The sequence below is a fragment of the Thermobia domestica genome, chromosome 15, assembly GCF_964235325.1.
Source record: "Thermobia domestica chromosome 15, izTheDome1.hap1.1, whole genome shotgun sequence".
In the NCBI taxonomy this organism is placed as follows: domain Eukaryota; kingdom Metazoa; phylum Arthropoda; class Insecta; order Zygentoma; family Lepismatidae; genus Thermobia; species Thermobia domestica.
In genome coordinates, this window is record NC_137468.1 from 83,942,257 (window position 1) to 83,969,524 (window position 27,268).

The window sequence follows — 27,268 nt, forward strand, 5'->3', positions numbered from 1 at the left end:
CCAAAGATCTACGATAATCTGTAGTTGATTGACACTTGATCGAAAAGTATAAAATCGTGGTTTTGCGCACAGTTTTTAAATGCGACGTTGCCAAATCTCAATATGATCATGCTTAAGCAAATCATGCAGTTGCGCACAGTTTCAATACTTTAGAGAATAAGGGTAAATATGAAAGATTCGAAAGAAATATTCAATTCTGCTGTTCAATGTTTATTATATTCAATTCTGCTGTATGGTCCATTTTTTACAACTTTAGTCCTTGAAATTTGTGTCCTACAACTTTAAGATATTTCATTCTCGAAACTTCGTTGTGTGTGGAGTTTTGAAAGTACCAGTATAATTTCATGATTTGTTCCCTCCTTTGAATTTCTTCTTTCCTTTGTGGTTTCGAATCACCCTTCCGTACCGAAGCGATCTTCAAACGTGTTTCATGTTGTATTTCAAGTAACACTGACACTACCTTCTGGACATCAGGTGCACTAGAATAGAACTGGCTGTTGTAGTGACAGTGGAAAGATTCTGGTCCATTTGTTGTCCTAGGTGCTGGAGATGGTTCACAAGCCCACATCACTGGAGGGTACCTGAAAAGAAAAGGTAATCATGAATACCATATTCTATCACCGTTTAATTTTTATTTTGAAATAATATTTTGATTTCCAGAACTGCTATAAAGTAGAAACTAATTTTCGGATCTCATTTCATATAATACTTTACTATTTCTGTGCGCTATTTCTATATTCATGCCTTTAATTTCTCAAATGAGAATTCTTCCAGCCTATATACTAGACAGTTTTTAATTACTTTGGCTGGAGACCCTCTACCTCTTTAATTTTGATATTTATCATTCTTTAATAGTTAAAACTAAGTTAAGTCGTTTTCCCAGATCGAGACGGGTGTAAGCCACAGAGTTGTTATTGCCCCAAAAATTCATTATCTTTTACATCTGCAATTATCTTCGATGTAGTTGTTCAGCACATAATCTCAAAATCTAAATCCTTTGGTGTCAGATGCCACCGAAATCAGATCAGCAAAGGCATCTGGTACTTGCTCTGGAGAAAAATACGGGAGTCCAAAAAATGTCTTTAACCAAGAACCTAAAAAGCATAGAAATTAAATTGAGTTCAACATTGTTGACTTTTTTATGGATAGTTCACAACTTAAATTTCCTAGGTTGGTCTTGCCTAGAGTAGTAGCCACAAATTCATATTTTCAAGACATAATCTAATGTCGTGATAGTAGAGTTATTTCACAAGTCCACTGCTTAAAGAAGTAACTATAAAATCGAAAAGAAAAGTAACTAAGGCACAAATCATAATGGTACATACCTAACTGTGACTTTGAATCTAAATAGGCACTACGGAGATCGATATCACTTTGTATCTTTCGCCACCATGCTTGACCTAGGTGGAACCTGCAATAATAATACCGAATAAGAATAAAGAACACATAGAAGCGAAACATTTTCTTCACTAGGTCTATATAGAAACAACTATATAAAAACAACATCAAAATCATCAAACAACAACTAAAAAGGAACACATACCTGATGTTTTCATTGTATGTAAGAAGGACTATTTGCGCTGCTTCATTGACGTACAGAAACCTTTCTCCAGCCATAGTTATATCGTTCGTTCTTTCTTTCAATTGTTGAATAGCGTCGGTGATATCTTTTGGTTTACTGGGCATTTTCTTCCTCAGAGATCGATACATTGCTTCTCTGCATGTTTTCATAACCTTATGATCAAGCTTATTCAAGCTTGTCATTTTAGAAATCTCCTTTCTTATGACTTTATTTGGCCGTTCGTCAAGGCATTCTACAGCACGACGTTTACAGTTTTCCCTCAACAAATGCCTGTCAACATTTTCAATACTCCCTTGATGATTATGCTCCACACCCTTCTGTAATACCCTGCTTTCGGTACCATCAACTTCAATTGTAGCCGAGCATGTTTTCAAGGTACACCTACAAAATTAATGGTTTGGTGTAAGTAATCAATCATTAGTAGATGGAGCAATAGTGAGCAGGTGCCTCACCAAAAGGTCTATAGATTAACTCTGCTACTTTTGTATGAAAATGTATTCAAAACCGAAAATGTTCGAAATCTTAGAGTATTAAGTTAGTTTACATCCACTGCTTCATTACCTTACTTTAGCCAGTGGAGAGGAACAGTAAGCTACGTTTAAACTCAAGGATTATAAACGTCAACATAGTCTGTAGAAATTAAAATTGTTCACAAAGCAATCTGAGAAGAACAAAAGTTTCTGCTCTCACCAATTTAGTAAGTCTATTTTAACTTACCTCCATATTGATCCTTCTCTTCCTTCACGGAAACGACGATATTTATAACCTCCCATTATTATGCATGGTGCGCCTTTCTTCGTAGTTGATATCTCGAAGTCCATACTGTCGTCTCAGTTTCAACAGATCACAATTATTCTCAGTATCCTCCAGTATATATATTCATATCTGGTAGTTAACAAGTTCCAGAGACACAGCAAGTGATTCCTGGTTGGTTACCACCAGCCAATCCCGTGACAGCTACCCAAAGAGAACTACAAAAACGAACTTTTAATTAACGAGCTATTGCCAAGTGAAAGTTGTTAATTAAAAGTTCATTTTTGTAGTTCTCTCTTGGAAGCTGTCACGGGATTGGCTGCCGCCAGCTGGCGGTAACCAATCAGGAACCACTTGCTGTCTCGCTATGTATTCTGTTAGATAAGTGAGTTAATGTGTTTGAAGAAGCCAAGAAAGTAAGGTAGTTGGAGTTACTTAGGTAATTTAATAAATTAGTTTATTTTATTTAATCAAATGAGTCCTGTCTTGTTTTGCAAAAAAAAAAAACTACAAAATATATTGTATATTAAGATCAAAGAATGAATTGGCAACGTTGCATACCATTTTGTGCGCAAAAGCATTAAAATGATTATTTGTTTTGCTTCTTATCTGCATGGAATGATAAGCTGGAAGAAAGTGTGCGCAAAAGCATTGCACCCGAGTATTGGTAGCACTCAGGGAAACAGCAAGAAAAGTTGTGGGAGAAATAAAAGGAAGAGATCTCATTGATAAGGGAAGGTGGTGGTAGAATAAAAAAGTTCAAGCAGCTGTGAAGGAAGAAAAAGAGTGGTGCAAAAAAAGTGGCAGAATTCTGACAATCAAAAGACCTGAAAATTACAAGGGTGCGAAGAAGAACGTCAAGAAGGCGTTAGTGTAGCAAAAAGACAAGTTTATGATGAATTACACAACAACTTGGAAACAAAAGATGAAGAAAAGATGATTTACAAGCTCTCGAAGATAACAGAGAGAGGCAAAAGAAAAATATTTTGCATGTACGCTGGATCAAGGACAAAAATAACGAGGTTCTGACAAATGAGGAGAAGATAGAGAAGAGGTGGAAGGAGTACTTCCAGAAACTTCTCTTTGAAGAAAACCCAAGGGAAACTTACGAAAGTCTACCCACGAATCAGGGACTGGTTCAGTCTGAGACCATGGTAGAGGTAGAAAATGCCATGAAAATGAAGAAAAGTGCTAGCTAAAGCCTCAGGATCGGATAATATTTCTATCGAAGTATGGAAAAGTTTAGGTAAAGAAGCAGTACAGTGGTTTACTCGATTTTTAATAGAATATTGGAAACAGGAAATATCCAAAGGAATGCACAGCCAGCTACGTTGTGCCGGTTTTTATAAACAAAGATGTGCAAGAATGGGGCAACTACAGGGGAATAAAACTTATGGACACCCCAGTGAAGCTCTGGGAGAGAGTGATAGAAGCAAAATTGAAAGAAGAGACTTAGACAATAGAGAACCATTTTGGTTTCATGCAATATTGCACTTACTATGTTAATGGAAAAGTACAGAGAATACCAGAAGGACCTTCATATGGTATTCATCTACCTAGACAAAGCATATGATAGGGTGTTACGAGATTTTATTTGATAGACACTGAAGAAGAAATGTGTTCCAATCACATATGTCTGTATAATTCAAGATATGTATGATGGATGTAGGACAGGAGTGAAAAGTGCGTGAGGAATAACAGAAAAGTTCACAGTTAAAGTTGGACTTCATCTGGGATCTAGTCTTAGCCCATACCTTTTCTGTAATTGTGATGGACGAGCTTCAAGGGATATTCAAGAGACAGCATCTTGCAATATGCTATTTGCGTTCATCATGCTGGTAAGTGAGACCAAGGCAACACTGGAAGAGAAATTAGATACTTTGAGAGGGTGCATTGGAGAGCAAAAGGCTTGGAATTAGTAAAACGAAGACAATATATTTATATGATTCTTTGAGGAAAATATATAATCGAGAATACAAGAATACGACTGGACGAAGAAGAGGTGGTAATAACAAGGTAATGACGAGGAAATTCAAGTACTTGAGATCAATACTACAGGCAAGTGCAGGAATAGAAGAAGATGTAAACAGCAGAATTAGTAGCGGTTGGACAAAATGGAGAGAAGTGGAAGAAGCATTGTGTGACCGTAGGAAAGATATACAAAACAGTAGTGAAAATGAAATAAAATTTTTGAATTTTACATCCTACGGTTATGCCGACTAGGTTAAAGGAGACGGTGATTATGAGAAATGAATGAAATGGTGGAATAAAGAAAGTGGGAGGAAACGGGAGAACCCCGAAGAAACCCACGCACACGGTGTTTGTCCACCACAAAGTTCACTTGGCGGGAACAAGGTTTAAACCCGGGACCTCATGCATCAGAGGTGAACGCTCTACCACTGAACCACCGCTGTCAAAACAGTAATGAGACCTGCTATATGTGCGGAGCTGAGTGCTGGACGACGAAGAAGAGAGAGGAACAGAAGTTGAATGTCGTGGAAATGAAGATGGTGTGGTGGATGTGTGGAGTGACGCGGAAAAACAGAATTAAGAATGAAGTGATCCAGGGAACAGTAAAGGTAAGAACAGTAGTAGAAAAGCTACAAGAAAGTAAGCTGAAATGGTTTGGTCATGTAAATAGACCGTTGAAATACATAGTTCACTAAGTGGATGCTATAGAAACGAGCGCGAGCCCGGCCAAAGAAGAAGTGGGGAGGTTATATGAAGAACGATATGGTACAATGTACTGTTACAGCAGAGACGACACAATATAGAAACAGGTAGAGGACAGTGATCTGTTAAACCGAGCCAAGCTAACTGGGGAAAAGGCTTAGAAGAAGAAGCAAGGTATTGTTAATAAATGAATGTGCTCGCTCATATAGTTAAATGAAGTTTTGAACAAATAGTAATTTCCAGTTATGGTTACGTATTTCGAAAACAAATATTTTGAACAAAAAAAGTAGTGTTAATCAACATATTCTTCTACATAACATATTTTTCTCCATCTGTAATTCTGACTATTTTTCTGAACTTAACCAACTTTTGTGTTATTGTTATAGAAGATTCTTTACAGGTATGCCATTAGGAAGATTAGGGTGGGCATGACCCTTCTTAAATTCTTCTTTCCATGTAAATTACACATAACAACACTCCAAAGTGTTTGTAATATACCAAATGTTTAGCTCTGAGATCACCAAATTCATCTGGCAGTAATTGTGGCAGCGCGCCCTTCACTTTGGAAAAAATGTCACTCTTCCAATCCAATAAATATGTTCCTCTGATTGTGCACTGAATGCATTTTAGGGAATGTACTGAAAATAATAAAATATTATGATTAACAAAATTGCTTTCTCAAGTTTCACTATTTTCTCTATTGCAAATAAAAGATTTTACACTAATAGTCGTGTACAATTAATAAAGAAATATACTCACACATCTACTTCAGAAACAAAAACTTTGAACAAATGACAATGTAGTGTTAATTAAAAAAAAAAAGTGCTCACCATTTGCATTCTTAAGAAATTCAGGTGAAAAATTATGATGAAACATCAAGTAATTGAGGATGCCAAATTTTCACTGAAAATTTTCAGATATTTTACAATGCATACGGAGGAACATATGACTTTTCCAGAAAATATTCTGACAATTTATTGCTAAAAATCTAAGTATTGTATTATATTGCCTGATTCAATTTATCCAAGTACAATATAATCATATTTAGCAATAAGTATAGAAGGCCCTTCTGGTTACTCCGTTGGTTCACAATTATTTCGTTCTGAAAAGCAAGATGTCGCTTTATACACTTAAGTGTGTAGGTTTTCAAATGCATGTGATGCAAGAAACAAAGTACGAGAAAGTTTATTTATGTTTACAATGTTAAATTCAACTTTGCGTGTGTGGCCGAGCTTTCAAACACCCAGTGTGGGCGTTTCTAAACATCCAGTGTTTTCGAGAATGGAAAGTCAGTTACTTACTTTAGATTAGTTTCTGAAACGTCATATTCTTCAGCTATAAGAGAAAATATGTAACAAGATAATTTGTAGGGAGTTTAAACGATGTTAATACCTTCTTTACAAATCGTTCGGCAACATCAGGAAATTATACTGCCTTAACTTTTAACTAAAGAGGTTGTCATATTCTTCATCTAAAATATTTTTTTATATTCATTGAATAGCTACTTGCAGCCATTCCAATTCATTCTATAGGAAGTGTTCATCTTGGAACGTTTCTGGTTATGTTTTAACTCTTCTTTACATTTGAAATCTCTCTGAAAGAACTGGTTGCTTGAAACTACAGGAAACCATAGTACTTTATATTAGAAAGAATGTTTCCGTATTCAAGCAAATTTCTGTATATTGAATTCTAATCCTTAATACTAATCTTCAACTTATTTCTTCACTCTAGCTGTTCAATATTCCGCTTTCAATATATTTTTCTTTAAATCGCAGGGGAAAATAACTGGCCACTCTACCCCTTTTTTTACTATCCTATTAGCTCAATGATTCCGACCAAGTATTGAAAAAGATGTTTCCACTGGAAGGATGTAGACCAGAACTCCATAGATAGTTCGGTAGATCAGAAAACTCCTTTACTCATAGTACATTCTGTATCAATTTAAATAGGAAATTTTCTTTTGGGAAACGAGGCACCAAATCCTTGGTGTAAGACAATATGATTTCCATGACAAATCATTTTGAAGAAAGAATGAATTTCATTTATGATATTGGGCCATCTCTTGAAAGTCTTACATGACACAAGTCCACAATTTCTTACATTCATGAAATATGATGCAATGGGCTACCAGAAAATCAATTATCTTGAAATAAACATATTAGAAATGTTCCCGAAACTGTATTCTTAAACTGGAAATAATTTCAGCGTAATTTCCACTGTAAATGTGTCCAAGTACTTGAGCGTTAAGCAGATAGCGTTTTCACTCCCAGAAAGGACACAAAATTTTTGATGTTAACTCAGCTCTGTAAAGCAATTAAAGTGTCAATCAACACTCTCTCTAGAAAATCATGTGAATTCTACAATAAAATATCAGACGATTGAAACGCCACATTTTCATCGAAAATTTTTCTAGCTACGTAAATTTTCAGAGTATAAATTTTAATAGAAGGTCTACACCGTAAATTTTCTTAGTTATGTAAATTTTCAGTCGTGAGAAAGTCGCATATTCATCTCTCTGTAAATGCTATGTCTAATATCTAAGAATTTACAGTCTAAAAAACTAGTACCCTCTGCTTCCTGATGTTTCACTCCAGGTACTTTTAACAGGAACATTTACAAAGTACTTTTCCGTGATTTTTCCATGAAAACTTAAGATCTGAAAAGTTACATAACTACCTAGATAGACAATTTTACGTAATTTACGATGATAATCTGGCGTTCTAAATACTATAAAATTCACCTGAACTTTTTAAGTGTGAACAGAGGGTTAACAAACCTAGAAGGTTAATAATAACAGAAATGAGTATCGATATGCTGCCCACATAATATTATTCTTCCCCTTTCCATACACAAAACAAACCCTGACCGACTGTAGTCTTCAGAAACTAGTCAGTCAGAGAGTTTTATTTCGTTCATTTTTCGAAAATAAGCTAAAATACGAGTATTAGCTTTAATAAGTAAAAATATTCTTTCCGTTTTGATCCATTGCCTTTTATGGCAATGACCGCTCTTCTTACACAAAGTACAGGGGAAGTGGAGGGTATGCCATTCACTCATATACATATAGTCATATACACATATAAAGAGTGCAGTTCCTCCTGTTCTTCTGATGAAGTACGACCTATTGTGGTTTTTTTAAAACGTGGTATTCATCCTAATTACGTAGACACATTATGAAAAGTTTTTAACTAATGACCACCTTCTGCACTCCCGTAGAGCAAGGCTCCCCCGCTGCCTTAGTGGTAATGTTCCCTGTTAATTGACCTCTCAATTGTTCGCGGCTTGCCCTAACTACAGGCTAACGAACTCTTTCTTTTCTATGTGCAAAAATCCCTCCACTCTCGTTCGCGCGTGTGTATGTATTGTATATGTATATATATATGTATGTGCATTCAAGTAACCAATCACTGAACATCAAATCAATTGACATCACATCAACACCTTTTCTGGTCACCATATGCTACATTTTTCAAAAAATATGTACGTATCGTTAGCGAATACGATTGATAAAAGACACAGATTCGAAGTAAAAACTTGAAATTTTTATTCATTGTGGAAATTGTATTTTTTTTTTTTTTTGAGTAGTACTTTTTATTTTGTAAGTAAAATACAATATAGCATAGACTCATGAAAGTTACACTCTGTGCTGAACAAAATAAAGTTAAGATTATCTTCAAAACAAGGCAAAACTGATGCGAATATCGATATTAAAATTTCACGTAATGCAAGCAAATTGAAAGATTTTTTAAAAAAAAGATATTCAATTTTATTTAAAAAATTTTACTCCAGTCATACGCAAAAGAGCTTTAACATCGAATCTGTGGTTTTCCGGAGTTGTTTCTTCCCCACCATCATCCCATCAATGCTTTAAAGATAATTTATTTTAAAAAAATAATCCGTTTTCTTTAATCTAAACGGCATAATTATAGGGCATAAAACTTTACTTCAATTTCACATACCCTTCTTGTTGACTTTGTACCCGAGTTTATTTTTAATGTTGCTATGTGAGATACTTAAAAAAAGAGGATGTTTTTATATTTCACCCCCCCCCCCCACACACCCACACAAAACTATATTACACAACTAATTGATCATAGCAAGAAACATCAGTGTTATTCCAGATTTTGCTTGGTGGAAAAGACAAAATTCTCCATAAATGTAAAATTTAATTTTTCTATTAGTATACATATTATTATATTATTTATTAAAAAATAAATCAAATTCGGGGAGCACTTTTTCCTTGTCCTCCTTAGTTCATTCGTGGTTAAGCGGTTAGCATACACGCCTTTGGCGTGGGAGACCCAGGTTCGATTCCCGACTGGAGCTCATGTTGTTCGGTTTCCACGTTAATCAGTTGGTCCCGTTTCATATAGCCTCACTGATGAACGGGATGTTAAAACTCAAAATCAACTCAATTACAAATTTCAATTCATTTATCAAGTTTCGTGGCCCCGATATACAGTGGTTCGAAAAAAAAGTAATAATAGTTAAATTGCGTTACCTCTTTCGCCACTAAGGTTCGTTCTTGCACATTAAGCTGTTCAATAAATAAAGAAAATGTTCCCCTGTGTCTACTAAATGGTTTAAACTAGGCCCTATACATAAAATCATCTCAGTCTAGTAATCAAATATTTAGAAAATGTTGCAAGAATTTATATAGGTATGGCCCTATATAAAACGATGAGTAATATAAATTCAAACTAAGATCTCTGTGTCTTTCCTTGTAAATAATAATAAATACATAAATATAAGTAAAATCTAAGTGAACAGAACATGACTCGAGCGAAACTGGTTAATTGATAAGGAAACATGAAAGGAAGCAGAAGACAAGAGAAACTTGCTAATACTGGGTAATCTATACAATACATGCCCACGAAACGAAATAGGAATAACTGAAAAAGAAATAGTGAATTAAGAGTGTTGTCTTCTGTTTGTTTCTTTTTCAGTATTATTACAAAATAAGGAGAACATTTTTTTTTTTAAAAATAAAATAAAATCGGAACAGAATAAATCGACTGAACTAAATATGTGGAATATAACTAACTGTTACACTTTCTTTTCTACGCATTACGCTTTTCTCTCTCTCTTTTTCACAATAGAAGGTGAACATACTGTGTAATAACAAAACAAGAAAGACTATGCTCTAATTTTGGGGCCCTTCTTCTCCTCCTCCTCACATGCCGCCCTTCAGTAAGCTTTGCATGTTTCATTAGGTCGAGAAATCGCAACTGGGAGTTCAGCAGGCGATGCTTATCACGACGAAAACATGACGCGACTTCTTCTTCTACTTGCCAGAAATTCTTCTTCTTCTTTTATTATTATTTTCAGAAAAAGAAGTTCGCTTTCTTCTATTTCTTTCTCTTCTTGCTGAATTTGCTTAGCAGAAAAGAAAAAAAAACTACTTCTCTTTCTTCTTTTCCTCTTCAAATCCAGCAGCACGCTATCTGTACTCACTGATTTTACAAAGAACTCTGTATTGTACCGCTAAAGAAAAGCGGTGAGAATACGTTGCCTTGCGGTACGACAGACGAATACATACCTTTTTGTCGTAATTCATTATTGGAACAGTGAATCCAAAGTAGTCAATTTGATGTGACAATGCAGGACCGTCATTTAGGGGATGGTGGGTGTAGGCCTAGGTGAATTTGAGAGATGATATCTTAATCACTAGATCAATAATATAGCAATATACTAACGAAAAACGCGAAATGAAATGAAATTTCTAATTTGACCTGCCACAGTTATTATGTCCTTTAGGCTAAATGAAGTGAGTAACTGATCAAAGTGAATTATTATGAAATAATTACTAGAATGATAATATGGGAGAACCCCGAGAAAACCCACGGAAATGATATTTCACTACAAACTCACATGGCCTCGGATCGAACCAGGGACCCCTTGCACCACATGTGAACGCTCTACCAGTGGCCCATCGTATAACCATATTTTAGCAGACACAGTTTGGTATTTCTACTCTTGGAATTATTAATATTCACTATTTAATGTATAAATAATTGCACATTAGCTGTAGAAGCTTAAAAATCCGATATATTAGGGATATTTATATTATACACTTCAGCAAACTTACAGGCGACTTTACAGCTCGATGATATATCTCGTTATATCCTTGTTATGTTGATAAATAAGTACCTATAGGTACCGTTCGTTGCCATAACAACGAGTAAAATATAGAAGTCAACACACAAACTTGGAATTATCAACAAACAAATCGATATTAATTAGTATATTTTTAAACTAACTTTCCTTTTCTTCTAGTCAGTAATTTAAAAGCACTTTTGTCCTAAAGCAAGTTATACACAAAACATTATACAAAATTACCGTTTGAACCGTGCCTCTCATGAAAAACGTGGGACACTGCTATATTGGGGAAGGATCTTGTTCTTCCCTGAAAGTAAAACCTGAAATGACGGCACTGATTCGAAAGCAATTGCCTTTTAAGACTATTAGTTTTTCACAACTTATACAGGGTATTTCAAAACAACACCGACAACGTTTGGGACGTGTTGATTCCTGACACCAAGATAAGACAAAGAAGTATAGACGAACCTGGGTGCACAAATGCTTCCTTTCGGAGTTATATGCTGCCGAAAACATGAAAAAATGAAATTTAAAGGCCCATAGCTCTAAAAGTATAAGATTTATCGTATTCGGGTTAAGACTTCACTTAGGAACCAATATGTGCCCTATTCAAATATCCATGTTTCAGAATTCTGCGGTACTTCCGTAACAATTTTTAAAGAAGTAGTTCAAATTATATGCCTGTAGCCAAACTCCCTCTATAAAAATCGTTGCGTGAATACCTTAGGATTCTGAAACATGGATTTTTGGATAGGGCACATTAGTTCCTAAGTGAAGTTTTGACCCGACTAAGGTAGGTCCCATAGATTTGGAGCTATGGACCTTTAAAGTTCATTTTTTATTTTTTTTCGGCAGCCTATAACTCCGGAATGACGAATTTCTGCACCCAGTTTGGTCTATACTTTTTGGTCTTACCTTGGTGTCAGGAATCACCTCCCAAACGTTGTCGGTGTTGTTTTCAAAAACACCCTGTATAACGTCTCAAGGTAACAGCACTAACGAAAGTCCAACTAACCAAACATCAATACAGGTAATTTAACAATTTAATTTAAACTCACACTTAATTTTAAAGTTAATTTGTAATCACACAGTAATCAATCAGTGGTTGCTTTCACCTGAATTTTGCCACCCTTCCAAATGTTTTTTTTTTTTTTCTAGATAAATATCCGAGCATGACGGATACACTACCCAAGCCAATGCTGAAAAACTTCACCGCTTTCCTATCTTTTTTTTTGTGCGTCTTTTTTAGAAAAATCAATCGCATGGATAGTAATTCATCTGATATTGATCAAACTTGGCATTGTGGTTGACCCTGAAAAGGTTATAGGGCGCAGACCTTTGGTTCCAGAGTTATTGACCATCAAAGTTAGATTTTGACTTTGGTGAAATCAAGAAGTTATACTAAAACGCTATCGATGAAACTAACCCGATCTTGATGACCAAAGGATTAGGAATAAGGAATTAGATTTCTGGGCTTTAGGCATCTATGGGCATGTTAGCCCGTTACGTATGAGGAATGAGACGTCCCTCAAGAATCACACTATCCAAAGAAGAAGAAGAAGGAAGAAGAGATTGGAGAAGGAAAGAAGCGGCCTAGGACCTGATTGTTAGGTACCATCCTAGCATGTACCTGGTGTGAATGAGGAAAAGCCAGGAAAATCTCACGCAGGATGGCTCGTATAAAAGCTTATACACTTTTTCGACCAAGTGTCCCCAAGGGGACCGCTCGATCTTGACCAAACATAGTATAGTTGTAGACCTTAATCTGCTGTGAAATCTTTATTGTTGACAACCAAATTGTGAAATCTTTATTGTTGATAGTCAGGGTATAGAATATAAGCAAGGTACAAAAGCGATCCAAACGAATGCAACGATATATATTTACACAAAATTTCGTAGGCGAGGCATATTGTATTGAACTCAACTTCCAAATCCTTGTGAAAAGTATCCACCAAAATGTATTCCCAAATAGTGGATATAGTAGAATTTTACACGTATGAAAATTGTCTATGTTGATTAGTCTTTTTCTGCATTAGACCCTATACATTCAAAATAAAGTTTTGCTAAAACCAATGAAGGACACCTTTTTCTTGCTTCCATTAAAACTGCTTGTACCCTTCTATCTTCTTAAACCTACTTGTACCCCTCTTACACACCCATATTGTCCAGTAAATTTCTTTTTTTATGAAAACACATCGACAAATGCTTTAAATTTTACTAACTTCAAGGACGAAGCATGAGTGCCAATTCTGTGAGGACCAGTCCCCCTTGAAGTTTACTTGAACTTACGTATTTGTCTCTATTAAAAATCCTCATTTATTTCTTGTTAGATGATATCTGACAAACATGAATCTTCCCCAAAAGCTATACAGGAATTGCAATCACTGGCAAGAGGAGCACGTAGATACAGATCGGTACCTCACTTCTCCAAGTTAAACTTCCTTGGTACAGAGGCCTGGTTTTTCTAAATAGTTGATTAATTGCTATAGTAATTCGGCTAGCGCTAGACCAGCATGATTCCAGACGATTTCTCGCCGGGGGAAATTTAAATACACAGGTGGTTAAAGAAGTACTGCGAAGATACTAGTGATCAGGGGTAAAAGTGGATATGAAAAGGTAGGGGGACACAAGACGTCATGCTGTCCCCCGTGCCTATCTTTGCCCATTATAATTTCTTGATGAAATAGGGGAACGCCATAGATATTTTCTGGAAGTGGGGGAACAACTTCCACCCGCGTTCCCCTCACTTTTATCATTGCTGGTAACCTTTTTGGGCACAATCGGAGATTTGCCCGCCGGAAGATTTCACAACTCCATGAAAACATCTCTGCCCTAGACTATTACAATTTATAATCAGTTTAAACAACAAAAGAGAAGGTTAAAGTTGTTTTCGTTTTAAGTAGAAGTTATTCCAACATAAAGATCCAAAATGTCTCATTATTAACAATATCTGCTCGGTAAAGTTACCGTATTATCGGAGAAAAAAGTCAAATATATCGTTAGATTTTAAGCACTTTTAGTACTAAAGCAAAGTTGATACAATGCCAAGTATTTTAATTGTATATAAGCTATAGGACGTAATTTCACATAAGAATCACATCCAATCAGGAAAATCCAATTAAGTATTCTACCAAATGTCATGTCGTATTACACACATCAAGCAGTATGTAATAAACACGTAAAAACTAGTAGCACAGTAATTGTAGATCAGCATAAATTTAAATAATACATACGCACATTGCAGTTTTCACAAGAAAAGGGCAGCTTGTCATACCTTGTTGAGCAGATTTTGTGAAGGACATCAACTTTTTTGTTTTCTGAATAGCAAATGTTAAAGGGGTATAGCGAGTATCATTGCGTTACGGAGCACAACACTTCAACAGGAGAAAAGGAGACTTTTATAACTTGGACTAATGTTTAATAATTTGAAACGTTTCCGTATAGCCGAAGCATGAATGCTTTTGGTGCATCTGGTGCTGGGTTTGATTCCCAATGGAGACCAATCATCAGTGTCGGACTAGTATCTTGAAAGAGTAAGGGAACTTCATTAGGCTCTAACTAAAAAGTAATGATACTGTACAAAGTCTGAAATAACGTCTAACAAAGCAGCGCCAAGTACTAACTCAAATAATCCAATAGAAAATCGTTTACGATGTAACATCAAAGAAATGAATTTAGCACCGAAGCGGTGACTGAGTAGTAGTAGAGTGCTCACCTGTTGTGCGTGGGGTCCGTAGATCAATCCCAGTTCGAGTTAGATGAGCTTTATAGTGGACAAACACGTTAATTTTCTCAGGATTTTCCAGTTCCCTACCACTCTATTGTTACCTTGTTTTTCTATCATCGCCATCTCATATAGCATTCGAGCATAACGTGAGACGTTAAGCTAAAGAAAAGAAAGTGGATTTAGTAGAAAAACGAAGAGTCACTGACAATCTACTACTGATATATTGCTATCGAATTAAATTAAGTGTAAAACGAATAATAGATTGATACTAAAATATGGTAATAATGATTGATGCTAAAATAATGATCAACTATTTGTTATTTCAATATCATTAGCATTTCTCCTGTTAGGCACAATTATAATTTAACAACGATCCACTAGCAGCAAGTCTGCCAATGATGTGTTGTAATTTTACTCAATAGTTAAAACATTCTTGCTTTGGAATCTTATGAGAATGCCTCTGATAAAGCATTGCTACTTGGATCTAATGGCGAAAAAGCATACTTTTGCCTCCTAAATACATTAACGATTTCCCTAATGATGTTTCTCCCATAGCGTTTGGAGTCACAGCGACTGGGTGAAGGATCTGTGGTTCGAATCCGAGGTTACGTGAGATTGTGATGGACAACATCGTGTTCGTGAGTTTTCTCCTCACAGACATTTTCTTGTGCTTACCATGCGTCTCTCTTAGCCTACAGGTGTTAAATACACAACACTTATCCAACATTTTGGTCCTCTCTGCTGATGTAATGGCTAGCGGGGAGCCTTTGGTACACGTGTTCCCGAATTCGATTTCCAGTAGGTGTGAGCCTTGTAAGCATTGTGGTGGGTCGGATTCCTTCTTAAACTGTAGTTTAACGCTTACATTCCTAGCTACGAAAAAGAAACTTAACTTCAACTAACAAACCAACAATGCGTAATCTTCTATAATAATAACATATACGTACAGTGCGGCAATTTGAAATCGAGACTGGAGCTGTAGAGAAAAAGAGGGTAAACAGAGAAAATTTTTACATTGAATCATTCAAATTACGACCCTCCTGCATCATATATTTGCGCCTTGGCCATCAGTGGCCATTGCTGATGTCCTTTTGTGGAATGGTGTTAAAACTCCTTCTCATAACCCACTTGATGGTCGTTACATCATACGAACCTTTGAGAGCAGCCTTGAGTTTAGGAAATAGAAAATGGTCGCACGGGGCTGAATAGGGAGAGTGGAACAACACACAATTAACCTTTTGGGACAAATATCTTGTACAATTATTGCCTTGTGACTTGCTGCATTGTTATGGAGCAAACGCCACTGAATATCAGCCCGATATTCGGGCTTCACATGAATTGTACGTTTCAGTAACCACTTTAAGACCTTGAGGTAAAATGAGGCATTAACTGTTTGCCTTTTAGACACAAATTCCTTATGCACAATGCCGTTACTATCGTAAGAAACAATGAGCAAAATCTTGATTTTGAATTTTGACTGACACAGTTTTTTGGCTTGTAGAAAGTTAGGTGGATTCCACTCTGCACTCAACATTTTGCCGACGCGTCATATGCAAAAATCCATGTCTCAGCCCCAGTAACGATATTCAGAAGAAAGTTAGGGTCCTATTGATGGTAGCAAACAGATCTTTGCAGTAATCAATTCTATCGGCCATTTGTTAGTCGGGTTCGATTTCCGGTGGAAAAACATTGAGCATATTACGATAGTTCAAATTCAGTTTTAAACTGTAGATCTACACTGAGAAAATCCGTTTTTCGGAGCGCGGTATATTGTATAAATATTTGGAATCCCTATATTTACTACGGAAATCTGTACGGAACATATGCTACCCGTGTGCTACATATGTACTGCCCTTTTCTTACTTAGCTGTTATATCGTGGCACTGCAGTGTGTCTGACATCTAATAGTCTTCCGTATGCTACATACTTATACGTATGTTACCATACGTCAGCTATATGTTATATACGTCCATCTGTATGCGAGATCCTGACCGCCTGCATACAGTTCTTTTGTTCGTATGGAAAGTACGTTTATTCGGAACACTTATACGGAAAGTACTATAAAACATACGTTTTCAGTTATACCTTTGCTGCAGAATGTTACTTGGGTTGTACGTTAAATCCAAAAAGTACAGGATTTACGCATGTAACCTATGTTAGTACGTACATCACATAAAAGTTTTTCTCTCAGTGTACATTTTATGTAGCCTCCCTGCTCAAAGGGGAGAAAACCTCATAGTATCATCCGTTCTCCAACATATATATATATATATATATATATATATATATATATATATATATATATATATATATATATATATATATATATATATATATATATACACCTTGCTTCAAGAAAGCTGGCTCAGAGGTGTACGTTATCGGCCTCTGTGTGGAATGTTTTTAGTTAATATTTGTTTCAGAAAGAGAAAAAAAATATAGTTTTAAAATGTATAAAATCACAGAAACTGAAATATTCTTTCACAAGTATATGAACTTCATGAGATGAATGCTATACTTAAGTAACGAGAAAAAAACGCTGGACTCCAGTAGAAAACCATCTGTTATCAATTATTTTAGACTGCAAATATATTTGGAGGAAGAATATTTTTTTTCTTTTTATTGAGGTGATGAAGGAAACACCCTCATAGCTACAACCCTAATATAACCTTTATTGACAACTTTGTTTGTGATCAAGAAGAGCGTATTCATAAAAACTCACTTTGGAAGGTCCCAATGAATTAAGGTACGATTTAGTGCAACTAAAAATGCAAAATGTAAATTGTTTCTTGACAAAACTTTAAAAAAATCTTTATATAAGAACATATAAAGAATGGGTGCGAAATTAGAAGAGGGAAGCAAAGGTGGAAATTCACAATTATAGTAGTTAATGTAAAAGGGAATCTGTCACAGAAAAAAAAGTAAAGATTTGAACTTCTATAAAGGACTACATTTGTAGTAGTATATCTGCAACCCTTTTTATTAATACATATATAGTATATAGCCAAATGGACGAGAGACACTAATAATATTACACGAGCACGTGCACTTGAGAACAACAACAGAAGGTATACTATACACATTTATGACGGGGGATGTTAGGGAATAGGGCATCAAACGCATGCATGCATGCTATTGGTGGGTGCTTTGTTAATATGAGGGTGATGTCACATTAGATCAAAATCTTTTTTTCTTTTCTGTCTCGTTTGTCTGATCCTGACGATGAACGTGAAAGAAATAAAGAAACAAAATGTTCGTCACACAATCAAAAACGTGGAAGCTTCTATTATTTTTTTTCTGTTCCTTTTCTAAGAGAAGAAAAAAATTGCAATCTTCTCTTGGCATATTTTGCACCCTTCCGTTCTACAACTATGGTAGTTTTTCAGCGTCATTTTGAAATCGTCTTCTTCTGTTGTCCTGTACCTAAAGCACACATGGTATGCCAGGGTTGACAACTATAAAAAAATTTAAAATAGCAGTAAAACCTGTAAAATACCCAAGAAAAAAAATCTGACCAGATCATTTAAGCTTTCGAAAGGGTAGGTGTGATGACGAAATAGAGAATATTTTCCAATGTAAGTTGAGTTTCAATTTTTTTTCTTTTGACATAATTTCAATATTAATATTTATCGTACTCAGGGAGCAATTGCACTCTGCAGCCTCTTTTGATGTACTTGCTCTAAATGGTAACTTCATAACTAAATGATTAGTTTCAGGAGAGTCATTTCAGATTTTTCTTGGGGGGAAGACCCCTTGATATAAGTAAAATTTAGCGTTTTTTTACTGATTTACTGCTATTTTATTGATGTAATCTGTACAAATCTCAAACTCAGGGGGGCAATTGCCCCTCCCTGCCCCCTAAATGACGCCCCTGATTAGCGTATATGAAATGTGTCTGGTTCGCGTGATCATAGTATTATTTAACTCATTTAAAAAGTAATAGTCTAAGCGATTAGAAATATATGTACTGTTATCCAGAATTATATTCAGTATTAATAAGTTATTGCGCTAAACTCTATAACATAAGACTGCCTGGCAGCGATAAACGAAACTTTTCCGATCCCGTTTTATTAGATAAACAACAGGCAATTAAGGACTATTTTAGTACCTGTAATAAATTTGAATTTAGTGATTGTAACGTTTTGTTATTCATGAACAATTTTATTTTACTGTATCATTGTTAAAACTGTTTTTCTTTAAAATTATTTTTTTTACAATCATTTTCCTATAGACTTAACACTCGATGTATTGATAATAAAGATGTTTTAAATTCATTTACTTATTTAGAAAAGTCTACTTATAAAATAACTTCAAAATGCATTTTACCTCTGTATTCTCTGAGATGTCTCGTTCCCGATGACCTCGGATAATCTGGAGTGTACTGTATTCTAGATTCTGATTTAATTCTTGAATGTACCGGCTTATTTATGTAGACTATTTTATTTTAAATAACGTAACGATTAGATTATACTATTGATGTAATCAAATAGGTTAGCAGTAGGTTTGTGTGCAATGTTTCGATATATCGATCGACTTGGTGATATTTTCAAATATCAGAATATCAGTATCATAACTGTTACTGATGGACATATCGGCATTTCGACATTTTTGATATTTCAGTATTTTTTTTTTTTTGATATACAGTGAAACCTCCCTTAACAGACACCTCTCAATAACGGACACCTCTATAATACGGACAGATTTTCTTGTCCCGGCAAAAATATGTTCTCTTACGGAACAAAACCCTCCCTTTTACGGACACTCTCACATACGGACGCGGACAGTCCTTTTCTACCTCCAAACGTTTCAATAACCTCTTCATAACGGACAGGAATTATTTTCGGTTCTGCGACATATGACAGTAGACAGAGAAGTCTTTTTCCCTCAAGTGTATCTATCATGAAACAGAACAACTTCAAGCTGAACTCGAAATGCTTCTTTTTTTCTGTCCGCAATAAACTGCTTTCTGGTGGAAATCCTAGAAAATCTTCAATAAGCACTAGCACTCATGCAGGGTCAGTCGTATGCTCTATGCGGATCTTCCCTTCCGTAACAATTTTAGTGCTTTTTCCTCCGGGCCTTGCATCTTTTCCGACAATAGATAACAAAAGAAACATTGTTTATTTTGTAATAACATTTTTCAACAAGCAATGTTTTCTCTCTTACTTTTTTGAAAAAGCAAAATTTTTCTTTTGTACAAATTGGTGTGTCAAACAGTTGAACAAATAAAGAAATTTGCCATTAATCGCGGTGAAACAGAAGTTTTCCCATTGATTCAACAGTTGCAAGCAAATTTCGAACAGAAACTAGTGTCCGTAGGATGTACACGGCAGACAACTACTGCAGATTTTTTCCAAGAAATTTCTCCACATTTTCAGTATTTAATAATAATATTGCATGCTTATTAAAGCTATTTTTACTTTTTGTATAGGCGGTATGTGAATTAATGAATTTTTTACAAGGTGATGAGATGTCCTTAAGAAAATTACCATACACGCATTATCATTTGCAGCATACGAACATATTAACACATTCCGCAACAATAATATTATTCAACAGAAATGAATTTCTCCTTCATCCCTCCCGGTAATTCAAATACGTACTAAATAGAGTATTTTGATATTGAATTTTACGTATTTATGCTCATGCATAATGTATTTACTGTATATTACTGCATATAATGACCATTGAGAGAAATTAAATTTTTGTAACCTCTCTGTAACGGACACCTCTCAGTAAAGGACAAAAATTTCCGTCCCATTGGTGTCCGTTATTCAGAGGTTTCACTGTATTGATGAAAATTCAATATTTTATTCAATAAAATTCAATATTATTTTTCAAATTCAAATCTGAATATTATATTGTCATAATTAGCAAGTTTACTTTCAGTGTACATGGTTCCAGTCTCGACTGTCGGTGGAAACACCATTAATGAATCTTTCTAGCTGAATTAAGAGATAGTGGACTTCATTCTAAAATCCAAAAGTAGTTATGATAATACCGATTAACTCGTTACTCCACTATCTATGAGTTTTTGCTGCTAACGATTTGGTCGGTTTGTACGATAAATTCGATGAGTGAAATTAATTCATGATTGTAACGAAAAATTTGCTATTTGTTCACACGAGTCCTCGTTTTGATTTCACGTCATATGAAACTATGGTACACAACATTGTGTTCGTGGACATAAAATTTTCCGGTTTTTCTCGTGTTTTCTCTCATAACCTTTAGTGCATCAATTATCGCATCATTATTATTCATTTACGTATAACTACCTCCCGTCCTATTTACTCTAAAGACCATACTGACGGTTTCCACGGAACATTGAATAAAAATTTCAGATCATTTGTTTATTGCATTTGAACTTTCATGGTACGATTTATCCACGATTTCACTTTTAAATCTTGTAAGGCAATCAACACTTAAATATCTACATTCTGGTCGCCGAGAAACGAGAGGAGAAGTAGATTTTTAAATTCGAGACGAGTCACTTCTCGTCTCATCACTGGAAAATGAGAAGAGAAGTACAGTTTGTTTTTAATTCGAGAGAGAGATTTTTTGTCTCGTCGTCGGAAAACGTGACGAGAAGTACATTTTTAAATTCTAGACGAGACGAGAAATTTCACAAGTCTAAGAACTATAAATTGATGAGACGATTTTATGAACACAACGAAGAGCATTTATCAACGATTAAAATGCACAATATATTCCAATAGTTAATATGTTGTAAATGTTGTTATACCACACCTTTCGTGACCTGTCTAGCTACGGAAGGATATTGATAGTTTCTGGATGCAATTAAGAAAAAAAATCAGACTATAAATTTTATACGTAAATTTATAAAAATGAGACGAAACGAGGAAAGCTTTTCGAGAATCGACACGAAACTTCCACAATATTTGCGAGGTGAGACGGGAAAACATTATTTATCGTCTCGTCTCGTTTCTCGTGGCCAACAGTATTCCTTCTCTATAATCGTGACTTACAATATAATATTTTTGTCCGTACTTTTGTACAATCAAAGAAATTATAATTTTTAATGCATGGTTTTCTATTTGATTTATCTATTTGAAAGCTCGAAAACAGTTCGTTGCAGTCTTGTTTATTTTTCTTGTTTATTTTTGTTTATTATTATTATTATTATTAAGTATTTTATAGAAAAATATCATGTCATGTAATGTTGTGCGTTGCTTAAGAGTTGTTATTCTTCTAAACTACAAATTTTGATGAGACGTTGGCAATTCTGATTGTACCCTAGCCTTAGAAAACTTTTTCTTAATAGGAGAAAACTTTTTTTTAGTATCCAAAGAGTGAATTGGATTTTTTTTTAAAAAAAATAATAATAGATTTTTTTTTCAAAAGAAAAAATACTCAAGTATAGTGCTAAAACCAGCAAAACCGGAGGAAACTTGCTGTCACTCACAAAAAGGCACAAAAGGGTTACTGTTTGGATTCTACTGGTAGATACAGCGAGATTGGGAGGGGAGTTCAAACTAAGGTTCTTTCAGCATTCACTCTTTTTTTAACTTAAAAAAAGCATTATCTACCCCTTTCATTTCTTGCAGAATAGACCCACAACAACATATACGCAGCGAAACAGACAGACACAATCTCCTTTTCTCTCCTTCTATTCCTCTTTTCGAGAATTGTGTCCCTGCTAGCCAGAACACACCTGTCAACGCAGAGAGTATTGTGAAAACTAGGCCTAATAATAATAGGTTCTTCCTTCGAATATTTCCACTTCTTTTCTTCAAAAACGCAAGAACTTCTCTCAAGTCCCCTACTCACCCCACTTAAGGCGACCATCTTTTGTGTTAACACAGTCCCGGAAACTGGCTAGTTTTTTCCCTGAATTATGAGAAAATAACATTAAAGAAAAAGACCTTGGTTTTTATTTTCCTTTTTTATTTTATTCTTTTCTTCCCCATTCTTCTTCTATCATCTCTTATCCCTTTTCTTTTCTTCTCTTGCTTTTTATCCACCTTACTTCTCAGACCTGACCCTTCAGAAACCTGTTCCCCTCTCCCCCCCTTACGGTCTTTCTTTCTACCTTATCGTGGAAGCAAAGGCTTCTGTAAAGAAAAAAATATATATCCCACAATCTTTTTTTTTCTGTCTTTTGATCCATCATTTTTCTTTTACTCTTTTTTTCTTTTCTCTCCACAAATGCTGATATCTTTTCCGTGTTTCCAACAGCGATGTGTGTGAATTTTTGTATTAGGCGTTGGTCTCTCCTGCTGTGATTTGGCAATATTTCAATATCAACTTTAAACAAGGAAACAAAACACTGTCACGATAAAAAATAATAATAAAACTAGTGAAAACTGCAGATATTATACTGTAGGTACATATACAATACTGTAGTAAATTCTGGTAAACGTAAAGTGGTGTATACAAGAAATTAAAAAAAGAAATACAAAAAAAAGCCAAGAAGACAGATATCACAAAAAATCTAGTTTTTTTTTCTACTAGTGCATAGTGGAGTATGTCCAGCATGTGGTCATTATTAACAATAACAAAAAGTATATAGGAATTAATAATAATAAAAGAAGGAATTGATAAAAAGGTATTTTATTTTCATGCGCAGAAGCCTGCCACAATCCACTTTTTATTCCTCTTTTTTTTTTTTAAATCATGCACCCTATACGAATAAAAGACCCAGTAGTGAGTAATTTTGCCGATCCTTGAAAAACACAGAATACTTTATATTTTCTCAGTTCTCGTTTTTCCGGTTTTTGAAAATATATATGTTAGAATTAGGGTCATTCCTTCTAGAAGTGGATGTTTCGTATAAAGGGTAACCTTCGAAGAAAAAAAAGACAGAAATTTGAGATATCAGGTTGTATTCTGTTTTTCATGAACGGAATATTTTGATAAAATACTGTACCTAAAAAAAAAGGGTAAGTGTAGATTCTTCTCTCATGGAACTCAAGCACATTTTTTTTATTATTATTATTAAAAGAAACGAAAAAAGGGGCAACAACACCTAACGTTCGTTTTGATCTATAAAATAACACCCTGCTGTGCATAAAACAGTTTGCTTTTTTAACACATTTTAACGCCAGAGGACAAAAATGTAAACAGAAATAAACTTATGGGCTCATCTGTGACTTTTTTTTTCTTATTGTAGTCCTATCTAAAGAAGAATAAAAGAAAACGACCGTTAGAAATAAATTAACCCCACGACAAACTTTGAGAGTTGCCTGATTAATTTGAAATCTCAAAGTACTGAGAAAAACCTTATGTGAAAAACGTTCTTGCATTAAAATTACATTTCAATTACGTATATAACATCATTAGTATTCTTATGTAAAAATCCTACATACAATCAAATTTTTTGCAGTACCATTTTGTATAACGTTATTATAGTATCGAGTAGGTATGTTTGTAGATTATTTTAACACTCATGTATGAGATAATTTCAGGTTGCCCTTGTTATTATTTAGAGTTTTTTTTTATTTTAGTGCCTAAGCGTCTGATCTCTAGTTATTTGCCATAACGTTCCACAAAATGTCTTGCACCAATCATTTTATAACGTTATTACAGTAATTACAACAGACTAGATGTTTAGGCACTAAAAACATTGAAAATAGACACTTATAGTTCAACAAATAGGCACTAAAATAAAGTTCTCTAAGTAATGACATGCACAATCTGAAATTAAATCATACATATAAAGTAACATTAAAGTAATGTAGGAGCACATCTGTTCAGTATTTGGGTATTTGTAAAAAGCAACTTGTTTCAAAGAAAGAAGAATGAAATCCTTTACATGTTAAGTCTAATAAATCACACCCGTTATCAAACAGTTGAAAATTTTTCAGCACTTTATCGCTACACACAACAGTACATAATTTCACAGCGCTGTACTTATAATAAAAACTAATTGAGAATTTTCGAATGACTAGATATATTATTAAATACACGTGTACATAATTTAATATATTTTGGGAATCTATCCCGAGTTAAACTTCTAGCTGTAGCATAGGACAATGATTACACTACAAGCGCACTAAGTGTTTTGTGACGTTGTATGAAACCATGCTCCCAATCTTTACCAGCCATTTTTGCATCATTATTGAATATGTGTTTGTATGTGTTCTCAACAGCAAAGTTGTACGCCAACTTTCGTAATTCGCGTAGAGTTAGCCCAAATCCCATTTCGTCCAAGGCAAGTAGATAGATGCTTTTCTAATTCATTTTCTGCTGTGCTGAGAATGTTGTATGATTTCCAAACTTTCGGATTATGTGCGATGACATAACGCTCGTCGTAATGTATTACGAGGGACATTGAAAGTAGTCGTTGCAGTTGACAGAGACATCTTGTCTTCACGTGCGGCTCTAACAGCAGCGGCTATGGACTCATTTTCCTATTTATATCTGTGTGTTGTACGAGATCGATAACGTACCATCTTTGGAAGAAATGGTAGTACTAATAAGAAACATCTTAAGTAATATACACACACAGAAATATTGTTTTTCAAACCATTTAGGTCACTGTCCGTTTGCCCCGCTAACTGCGTGTCCGTCTGCTCCGCACACACATTGGTTTCAAATATTTCTGACCCTACTCAATAGATAGCACGCAACATTCATTTACTCTAGTGGTGCGTGTGACTATCCATCTATTGTCTGCTGCTCCCCCCGCGAATGTTTAGCAACTTTCCTTCCTTGTCAAATATTTAATTTCTGAAGTCGAGTTTTTAGAAATCACGTTTTGGGACACTTGCCTCCGTGTAATTGTTGCCAATTTCTTCGCAATAGTGCTGTACACATACGATATTCAGTGAATCCTACTCCTGCGATGTGAAGCACGAACTATAACCAAACACCACACACGACTCAACTCACTGTTGCCAGGTTAGCATATTTCCTATTACTATATTTCTTAACTCCTGTTCGTTTGCCCCCACCGTCCATCTGCCCCGTCCTTACCATACTATATTTGTAAGTTGTATATCGCTGTCATAAGTGCCATAAGTATTCGCAGTTGCTCTAAAGTTTTATCGTATATTAGCTTTTTTCCTGCTAATTTCTCTAAAAATACTCATTTCCAAATCAATATACTCAAATATAAAAGGAGTAGAGTGCTCAATCTCCCCTCCCTCAACGGCAATATTCGCAGGTCTGAATGAGTTTGGTTCCAATGGCTATGATCGCTGCTGTAGTTCAATAGTAACCGTTATTTCGAGAAAATACTCGTTTAATGCCTTTTTTTTTTCTACAAACGTCAAAATATTTATTTGGAAAATTGAGTTTTGTTTGAACATGTTACGAACGTTCACTTTGGTTAATTGGTTATTTAGGTCAAGGATTCGTTGAGTATGGAGAAGTTTTATACTCATATTTTTGCTTAAAACTTGAATTAACATTGATCCAGACCCGCGAGATAAACTTGTCCTCTTTACAGCAGTAACCAAAAAATTGGTACTGTAGTTTTAGAGATTCATACCAAATGGTCCCATCTTCTCAAGCTATCACCCATTTTATTGGAGGCAAGGGAAGACACATTAGGATCTGATCCATCTTCTTCATTTTACCATTATTACATACGTATAATTAACTTGATTATGTAACATACGAGAATCACTTATGCGCTCTTTAAATGTTTTTTTCCTTTTTTTTATAACTCCATTAAAATTTACAACATGACGTAAGTTTTTTCTTTCTACCATTATTTTGCTACCGTCAAACGGAAGTAACATTACGTTAAATGTTTAATTTTGGTGCGAAAAGTATAGTTAAACTGGCAAAAGGAAAAATTCCTCTATGTTATAACAAAATGTAAATACATTACACTAACTTTACAAGGACATGTAAATCTCACGTTTTTGCTGTGTTTTGTATACACTTTGTTCCTTAGAGTGATATATGTTACTATAACATGGGTCATGTGAAATCATCTTTTGTCTTTGAGAATTAATTCCCTACGTTAGTTTCCTTCAACACTGAGAAATCCTCATGTTTAATTGATATTTCTCACTAATTTCCACTTTGCTTCCAAAATCCTGAACTTGGCATTTAGTAGGGAATACACACGTATAGATACGTAAGTAATTTATTTGCTAAGTTCTATTTTTATCTCTCAAGTAAAAACAACTAACATTAGATTGTTGAAATAGCGTGATACATACTAATAAAATGTGTTTGTGTCTTTTAGTGTGCAAAATGGTTTACACGTGTTGAGAATGTTTACACGTGCTAGTAATACAGACTTTATATAACATCCGCAACATTTTAAGTCTAATATTGAGCGAGTTTTCTTTCTTACGCAGCAATGCTTAAAAATTCATCTGGGAATTGGGGTGCGAAACCCCGGCGGGGCTTGAGGTAATCTCCCCACTAAAAACGTATTGGTTGTGTGTGAATGAAGTGACACTATTGAATGAAATCAAATGGAATCTTTCAGTTTTATGTCCCACGAGTACGGCGGT